This window comes from Ambystoma mexicanum, chromosome 6p (assembly GCF_040938575.1).
Source record: "Ambystoma mexicanum isolate Mex_15411 chromosome 6p, UKY_AmexF1_1, whole genome shotgun sequence".
NCBI classification, from domain to species: domain Eukaryota; kingdom Metazoa; phylum Chordata; class Amphibia; order Caudata; family Ambystomatidae; genus Ambystoma; species Ambystoma mexicanum.
Window position 1 is genome coordinate 662,776,785 of NC_090935.1, and position 10,238 is coordinate 662,787,022.

The following is a 10,238-nucleotide window of genomic DNA, read 5'->3' on the forward strand; positions in this document are numbered from 1 at the left end:
CCCGGCCCCTATGGGGAAAAAAGACAAAGACATTGAATGAGCGAATGCAAAGACATTACCCGAGCGCTCATCCAGAACTTACCTGTCATTTACTGGAACTGCACGTTTCACTTCGGGTCGGCGCCATATCTCCGGCATTCCGAACCCCGACCCCTAAGGGGAAAAAGACATAAGCATTAGCGCTTGCTGCAACAAGACAATGAACATTATTTTTAAGCTTGGACTTTTGAACTTGCAGCAGAACTTTTACAGCGCCTTACCTGAATAGTCAAGCTTACCTGAACTCCCATCAATACTCAATCAAGCCCGCCAGGAGACTAACGCTCTCAAAAGAGAACTGATCCTATCCAAGGAAAGAACAGATGACCTAGCCAAAAGGTTATTACAGGCCCAGGCAGGGCACACTCCTTTACCTAATTCCAGAGACATTTCCACATCAATGAGTTTGAATAACCCGGTACAAATCAATCTACCTGGACACATGCCTTTGGCCCCGCCTGAACGTTTTGCGGGGGATCCCAAGAAATATGCCGTCTTTATGAACCAATGCCGTTTACACTTTCTATGCAGACCCGGAGCCTTCCCTAACGACCAGACCAAGGTAGCCTTTATACTATCTTACCTCAGTGGCAGTGCTGCCGATTGGTCTATTCCATTGGTAAATCAGGATGATCCCATTCTCCAGAATTTTCAGGGCTTCCAGGCCAGCATGGAAAGATTGTTCGCTCGACACTCTCAAGGACAGGCCCTTGATAACGAACTGCTATCCTTACGACAAGGTAATCAGGATCTTCTGCCCTACATTGCCACCTTTAACAGACTGGTTGTGGAAACTGGATGGCCAGAAAACAAAAGGATCACATTGTTTCATCGAGGCCTGCGCGGAGAGCTTAAGGATGTTCTAGCTCAGATAGTAAACCCACCCCAGGTCTGCGCAGACTACATAGACTTGGTGGTTCAACTTGATCACAGACTTCAAAATAGAAAAGCAGATCGGTTCAAGTACGAAACCCGAATACCGATCAAAACCCACGCTAACTCCAAGAGTACCGACGTATCCGAACCTATGCAAATCGGTGGTGTTAAAGGATCATTAATGCAGAAAGAACGAGAGAGAAGGCGGCAAATGCAACTTTGTCTGTATTGCGGGACTTCCGGTCACTTTCTTCGAAATTGTCCAGTTAAACCACCTAAGAAGGTGGTTGGAGCTACTGATAACAAATTATTGACACCTGATTCGGGAAACGACCTAGCCCGACAAGCGTAGGGGTCCGCTTGCCGAGCTTGAAAACTAACTCTTTGACCTCGCATTTTGTCATGCCAATGGTGCTCGTGGACCCAAAACAGCCTCAGCAGTTGCATGCTATAAAAGCATACATCGACAGTGGAGCTATTGGAAATTACATAGACCGTGAATTGGCTTCCAGGGTTAAGCTTCCTCTCCGTCCGAAAGTAACCCAAGATGTCATTACTACAGTAGATGGAACCGAAATAGCTTCAGGGCCTGTAACGCATTCCACTGTTGAAGTGACACTGGTGGGTCAGGATGGACATCGGGAAGCAATCGTGTTTGATGTGATCAAGGCCCCACAATTTCAAGTAATTCTTGGAATTCCTTGGTTAGAAACACATAATCCCAGAATTGACTGGCGAGCAAAGAAGATAAGTTTTCCTGATTGTGAACCAACTTGTTATCCAAGAAATCCAGCTATGGGTCTAGCCTCAGCAACTTCCACCCCTGTACAGTTACCGTCAGAATACCAAGAATTCCAAGACGTTTTTCAGAAAGAACAGGCTAACACGTTACCTCCCCATCGGTCTTATGATTGCCAAATCGATCTGGTACCCAATGCTCAACTACCTTGTAGTAGGATTTATGCTCTTACGGAACCTGAGAACCTGCTTTTGCGTCAGTATTTAGATCAGTACCTAGCCAATGGTTTTATTCGCCCGTCCAAGTCTCCTGTCTCTTGAGCTCTGTTCTTCGTGCCGAAAAAAGAGGGCGACCTTAGAACGTGTATAGACTATCGCGCCCTAAATCAAATAACGATTAAGAATCGTTATCCTCTGCCCTTGATCCCCGAGCTTATCGACCAGGTGAAAGACGCTTGTGTGTACACCAAGTTAGATCTCCGAGGAGCTTATCACCTGGTGCGTATAAAAGAAGGCGACGAATGGAAGACTGCATTCTGCACCAAGTTTGGGCTCTTCGAATATCAAGTGATGCCCTTCGGTTTGTGCAATGCACCTGCCGCCTTTCAGTACTTTATGAATGATGTTCTTCGGGAACTTATCGATGTCTGTGTCATTGTTTACATTGACGACATCCTGGTGTACTCTTCTTCAGAATCTGAGCACAGAAAACATGTTAGGGCAGTTCTTGAGAAATTGCGCCAGCACAGACTATTTGCAAAACTCGAAAAATGCGTTTTTCATACCACAGAAGTTGAGTTTCTCGGATTCATCCTGACACCTCAAGGAGTCCGAATGGACACGCGAAAGGTGGAAGCCATCCTCAAATGGCCATCTCCTAGCTCGGTGAAGGGAGTTCAGAGCATGCTCGGCTTTGCCAATTTCTATCGAAGATTCATCCCGGAATTTTCCCGAACAGTCCAACCCATCACAGCTCTCCTAAAGAAAAAGAAACGCTTCGAATGGACTCTTGAGGCCGAACAAGCCTTTCAGGACCTGAAAACCAAATTCACCTCTGCACCTGTATTGAAGCACCCGCACCCAAATATCCCGTACATTGTGGAAACTGACGCATCCAGTTCGGCCATGGGAGCTGTCCTGTCGCAAAGAGACCCAAAAACTAACCAACTACACCCAGTGGCCTTTTGGTCCAGAAAATGTTCTCCTCCTGAAATCAACTATGCAATTACCGATAAAGAGTTACTGGCCATCAAATCTGCTTTCAAGGCTTGGCGTCACTACCTTCTCGGGGCAAGACACACCATCACCGTAATTACGGACCACAGAAACTTACAGTATTTAAAGTCGGCCAAAGCTCAATCTTCACGACAACTCCGATGGGCTCTATTCTTTGCGGAATTTGATTTTGTAATTACCTATCGCCCTGGCTGTAAGAATGGAAAAGCAGATGCCTTATCCCGGATTGGCATGGAAGTACCTAATTCGAGCTTAGAACCTGTACCCATCATACCTGAGCAAAGAATCTTAGGCTTAACTTCATTGCAAACTTTTGAGGACATCCAAACGCAAGTAAAACAACTTCTAGACTCTTCAACCTTACTGGAATGGAGTCAGAAGGGTCCTCATTACACCGTTAAGGATGACTTACCCTACTTCCAGGAGCGGTTGTTTCTGCCAAGTAAAGAATTGCAAGAACTTGTTATTGCCCATCATCATGAATCTTTAATGGAAGGACACCCTGGTATCGCTAAAACGGAGGAAAAAATCAAACGCCACTTCTGGTGGCCTTCTTGGAGAAAAGACATAAAGTCTTTTGTTCTGTCTTGCGGAATTTGCGCCCAAAACAAAGCTCAAAAGAAAAGGCCAGCCGGCCTACTTCAACCCTTGGATATTCCACCGGCACCATGGCACACCCTGTCAATGGACTTTATAACCGACCTGCCTCCTTGTGCTGGTTTCAACACAATCCTTGTAATTGTGGACCTATTCTCCAAAATGGCCCACTTTATCCCTTTAAAAGGTTTGCCTTCAGCTTCCACCTTGGCCAAGGAATTCCAGGAGAATATCGTTCGCATACATGGTTTCCCTTCCGTATTAGTCTTGGAACGTGGAAGTCAATTTATCTCCCATTTTTGGAAGAAGTGTTGCCGATTAGCACAAATAGATGTGCGGTTATCCACCAGCCACCACCCCCAGACCGACAGACAAACTGAGAGAACCAATCAGATTCTCGAGCAATATCTTCGGTGCATGTTACACCAATCTGAGTTGAATTGCAAAGACATTCTTTGGATCGCAGAATATGCATACAACAACTCAGTGCATTCTGGAACCGGACAAACCCCTTTTTATACTTTGTATGGTCACCATCCTCGGACCTCTGACCTAGATCCACCTCTGACCCTGGAAATGCCCGCAGTAAATCATCTGCATTCCACAATAACCCGAGCCTTTAAAGAAGCTGCAAGTCGTTTACAGCAAGCCAAGAAAAAGTATAAAGAAAACGCTGATTTGCACCGAAGTAAAACTCCTCTTTACCAAGTAGGAGACCAGGTATGGCTAGCAACTAAACATTTACCCCTCAAGGGCCCGCGAACGTTCAATCCCAGCTTCATAGGACCTTATCCCATCAAGGCTATAATCAACCCAGTGGCCTTTAAACTGGATCTACCGTCCAACATGCGTATTCATCCAGTTTTTCATGCATCACTTTTGAAGCCAGTACAACCAGGAACCCGATTGTCCAAGCCTCCAGATCCAGTTCAAATTGAAGGGGAATTAGAAAAGTTAAAGACATTTTAGACTCCAAGGTGGTAAAGTCGAAACTCTTCTATCTTGTTGACTGGAAGGGATATGGACCTCAGGAGAGATCGTGGGAGCCTAGTAACCATGTCCACGCACCTCGATTAGTACAAAGGTTTCACCGGAGATTTCCGAACAAGCCAAAACCCTCGGAGGAAAGAACCTTGGGAGGGGCCTTGAGGGGGGGTACTGTCATGAAGCCTACCTCCAAGGAGCCAGGTCCGACCCAGCAACCCCAGAGGCAGGCATCATTTCCCCCAGGGGAGTGCCAGCGGGCCCAAGCTGGGGCCCTTTGGACGCAGTCCTGGCGCCTTAGGCGCCAGGCTCATGTTAGACCCCTGTCCTGGCGCCTTAGGCGCCAGGCTCATAAAGCTAGACATGTGTTCAAGTGTTTTAATGTGCACTTACCTGATGCAGACCATGCTGCTACATCCAGGCCCTCTTGAGGCCTGAATGGAACTACTTTACCTGTGGGACTACTTTCCACCCGGGTGTGGTCGGGGAAGGATACATACCTGATCGGTGGAAGGATACACACTTGGAACTTCTTCCAAAGCTATTCAAACCACACCCGATCAGCAACTCACGCTTCGCGTTGTTCTGCTCCTCGCAGCTGGACGCTCACCGTGTCAGCTCCTGCATCTGGACCTCAGCCACGCCTGTCAGTATCCTGGGTCACCTGCAAAGGGAGACAAAAGACCTTACCTGCTAAATCAGCACCACGGAGACATCACACCGACGATCCTGAAAAGGAAGACATCATTTTTAAAAGCATTTCGCTACGATCGCTGCAGCGCTGCATTTCTCTCACCTATCCTGGACGCCTCCATCTTCAGCAGCGATCATCCGGATCCACAGCCACTTCCCAGAGCCTAGAGAGAAAAAGACAAGAACAAGGTGAGAGAAGGAAAGGAATATGAAAAGCTCAGTTTCCTTCTAAGACTTACCTGTTGGGTCATTCCCATTTCATTTCGGGTCTTGCCGCTTCCAGGCATTTTCCGGACCACGACCCCTATGGGGAAAAAGACACAAGCATTAGCGCTTGCTGCAACAAGACAATGAACATTATTTGTAAGCTTGGACTTTTGAACTTGCAGCAGAATTTTTACAGCGCCTTACCTGAATAGTCAAGCTTACCTGAACTCCCATCAATCCTCAATCCAGTGAAGTAACTGGGTTTCAACGCCCCCCTGCATCAGAAGCAGGATGGAGAGCTCATCCTTCCTGACCCTAAGGTGAGACTTCACAGGGAATCGTGGAAGGGTATCGTGGAGGGTTGGAAGAGAGTGGGAGGCTTGAGCATAACTCAGTCAGTAGGTAATACTCCCTTTTCACGCACAGGGGAATATTCCTGCGAATCAGAGAAGCCAGAGTAGAGGGGCCCTTCCTGTCCATCTTCGGAGTCCTGCGCTTCACCATTGAAGAAGCATCAGCACTCGAAGCCAGACCTGCGCCTCCGTGGGAATCAGGTGAGCGTTACACATCCAGTCGGAGCCTTCGGGAACTTTTCCATTGTTCTCCTGCTACATCTCTAGGACAATAGAGGCAAGAATTAGAAGCTACTTACCCGCTCTCCTGGAAGGCCTCCGCCATTCCAAATATCCTCGGCGTTTGGTCCTAATACATCGCCGCTTCCAAGAATTCTCTGCGACCTTTGAGGAACAGCAGCACAGGTCAGTTGACTTGCAAGGACGCTTTCAGCGCCGCATTTAGTGCATCCTTACCTTATCGAACTCAGCCGTCAGCCTCGGCTCCTTCCATCAGCCTGTGCAAGACCAGAGAAAAAGGTAATTGGAGCATTCATCAATATATACATTATTCAAAACAAACTCTAAAAGACTTACCTGAAAGGTGGAGTCGCAGCCGGTCTGGACTCCAGGCTATCGCCAGTGAAGTAACTTGGCGGATCAAGCCAACAACGACACACCCCTGCCAGCACGGCAGGACGGAGAGCTCAAAATTCCAAAAATCAAGAACTGATTCCTGGCAGAACGAAAATCGGTGAAGGTGCAGTGAACCCAGAAGTGTCCCCGACAAGTCGAGAGGTGCCCCTGTGGATACAAGGTGAGCGTTACATGGGAGGAGATTATTCTCTACATGAAGAAGACGACCCCAGAATCCCTAAATACCAGATGGCATGTTGTCATTTCACCCGCTGTTCCCATGTTAAAATCCAAGCCCTTCTGTATGGAAAGCCTCTCCAGCAGAATAACAATTACCCCTCAGGTATGCATGGTTTACATTCAACATCCCCTGATTATAAAGCGTTATATCTAAATGGGAGTTCTGGGCAAAACATTATTGCACATAATGTTCACATAATTTTTCCTGACTCTGATGATCACTATTCCAACAAGTATTTAGAAATTGCATTGCCCTGAGAAGCCTAGAAAATATATGGACTTCAATTCCCATAACCACTGGGATACTGAGACGAAGAAGATGAATGGAGTGTTAATGTGGAGAAAATGAGACAGTGAGCTTAAAGTGCAGTCTAGTTGTTCTAGGCTAAATCAGCTGAGTGGGCCATTTAAACTCAAATGTTGCTTGTAGCTGGGGGAGTGAGAAGGAAGCAAGGACAGAGGCTGCAGAGTATGTGGAGCGGGAGGAGAGACCAGGAGCAGAGGCAGTCCAGAGGAGAGGAACCACGGAGCGAGCTGTAAACATTCACCTGCAGCAGAGTGGCAGCTGTCATGGCCACCCAGTCAGGGGCAGCAATGCCCATCCGCCCCTATGCAGGGGACTCCTTGGGGAAATCTAGACTTCCCCATGGAATGCATCATGGAGCCAGGTGGGTGTTGTCCTGGCGCCTCTGGGGCACCAGGGTCATGAGAAAGACCAAACCATGTGGAGTTCTGAGCCTGTTTAACTGCCAGGCTCGTGCTGCATGTGCATCGTGACAGGGAGTGTCAGAGTGCGTCCAGCATCTTCCATCGGGTGTGGCTGGCCATGTACAGCCAGGCTACCTAAGGGCGGGGCTAAGCAGCTCAAGGCTATTTAAACCCCACCCTCACATTGGACCATGCTTCGCGTTACTTTGCTTGCAACGTAGCGCTCACCGTGATCCGTCTGCAGAAGAAACATCTTCATCCAGTAACTCTCGCCGTGATCCATTCTGCAGAAGAAACATCCTCATCCACGCAAGAACCTGGCAAACAGCAACTTACCATTGGATGCAGAGTAGACTTTACCTGTAGGAGCGGAGAATAACCCTGGAACCGGCAAATACTTATTGTTGGACCTGATGCCTCACCGCGGCGCTGTATAGAGAAGAGGAGATAGGTTAGCACATTGAAAACACGTTCAGCGCCCAAGTCGCTCGCGCTCGAGCTTACATACCTCTTTCTCGTGGCTGCTGCAGCCCGCGGTGAGCTCATCTGCATACAGCGGTTCTATCTCCTTCACGGCCGCTTCCGCTTACTGGGCTACAATCTCGGAGCCACATCACCACCTGGGGAGATGAAGACAAAACAGCGTTAATGCAAGGACAACAAGCATTTAAACGAATAACACAAGAGCCACCACAACACCTAAAAGAAGGAAAAGGGACCACATCAACACACGGACAGTAAGAACTGACAATGAACAACAGAGAGGAAGACAAAGAGGACATAAAGGGGCAAAGATTGATATTGAACTGCTGGAGAAAAGATAAGCAGCAACAGACAGGACTACCACAGCAGGTAGGTTCCTTGGTTCTACCCGACAACTGCGCTCAGCAGACAATAATCTGCTTCAGATTCCAGGTACTAGGTATGTGAGTAAAGGGGATCGTTGATTTGTAGTCTACGGTCCAAGAGCATGGAATAAATTAACCAGAGAAATCCGCGAGATTACGATTCTCGCGACATTCCGCAGGGCGGTAAAGACCTATCTGTTTTGTTAGAGCCTTTTGTCTGTAAAATCAATCATTCCTCCACATACAACTGAACTTGATCTGAACACGTTTCTAATTACAAAGATTACATCTGCGCCCATATACGATTAATTTCATCAGGTGCGCGTTACAAATGATCAAAATCAAATCAGGCCTGGGTCAGTCCTCATCGGGAATCAGTGAAGTAACTGGTTCTAAGAAGAATAGTGCCCCTGCAAGAACGGCAGGACGGAGAGTCCATCATTACAAAATATCAGGTGAGCCATCTGGCCTAACCACCCATACGGGTGTACGAACTGGAGATGGGGCAAGAGGGCTGCCACAATCCTAGCATAGCCCACAACTCATCACCCCTTTGCTATTTTCCATAGGAGCCGATTCCAAGGAGTTTGTCCCAAGCTATCCCGACCAGTGAACCAGGGAAAGATTGTCTATCGCCAAACAGCGCCCGACGCCTCAGCAGAGACCAGGTGAGCATAACAGCGGCATACTGAACCAGAGAGGAGAGACACGGTGAACAAAGTGCAGCGAAGGCAGGGGAGACAAGGCCCTGCAAAGCCACAAGGTTCCAACGGCGAAAGAAGCGAACGCTGACACAGGAACCCTGCGACAGACTCTGGCAGCAGCAGCACACCATACCAGTTAGTCGGCCTGTAAGGGAAGGGGGTCCCAGGATGTGCAAGATTGATGAAGATTATTTAAAGAACAGTTTTGAATACCGATCGAAAGAGTTAAAACACAAACATGGTGACATTCTCCTGACATGAGATGTTAGTTGGGGTAAGGGAAGTAATGCAAAATTATGGAGGAAGACATTTAGGAATGCAAACCAGATCCAAGGATCCACTTCCCCAAAGGAAAACCTAATTGTAAACCTTACACAGAGATTTCACCAGAGCTAATCTCGGCTCTAAACAAAGGACTAACCTTCTGCCCTACTAACCAAGCAGACTACTTTTTGGTACAAATTGATCTTTATCATTTCTGTAGAAAACATAAACTCCTAAAATATTTTTCAAACATGATTATATGAAAAAAACAGCAAGCACTTTATTCCCATCGGAATTATCAGTTGTCCATGTTGAAGATACAGTACATCTACTTAAACTGCAAGAAGCACAAGCCATTCACAGCATACAAACTTTTGCAGAAGATCTACATATCACTCTGGGACTCCCTGAAGAAACAACCCTAAAACCGAAATCTAAATTTGTCCCCCATCTAGTATCAGACAATGCCATTGATATGTTTTTTAAAGCAACACAACAAGATCTAAGACAAATATACATGTCGGGAATCAAACCAAAGATTAGACATAACTTAACAACAGCTCAAAAGAAAGCACTATCTGAGCTAAAACAAAATCATGAAATAACAGTAAAAATTGCAGACAAAGCCGGCAACATTGTGTTAATGAATACTGAAGACTATGTCACAATAGCTACACAACATTTGGACAACGTTTCATGCTATGAAAAACTAACCTCAAATCCATTATCCGTATTGCAAGAGGATTGGCATATAATGAGTACACATTGGAGAGACAGAGGTCTATTGACAGAATAACAAGAATACATGCACACTCCTTTCCCAATTACTCCCACAATCTATTTCATACCTAACATTCACAAACTCTTTCAAGAATTACCATCATGTAGGCCTATTATCAACAGTATTGGATATTTAACGGAAACGCTAACGGAGACAAACACCTTCAACCGCTGGCAGCAGGACTATCATTATACATTCAGGATACCAAGCACATCATACAACAATTGGAGTTAGTACAATGGGAAGAAAACTATTGGTTGGTCACACTAGATGTCTCAGCATTCTATACAAGTATCCTCCATGAAAAAGGATTAGAAACCAGTTATTACTTCCTTAAAACAAGATCAGTGTCATT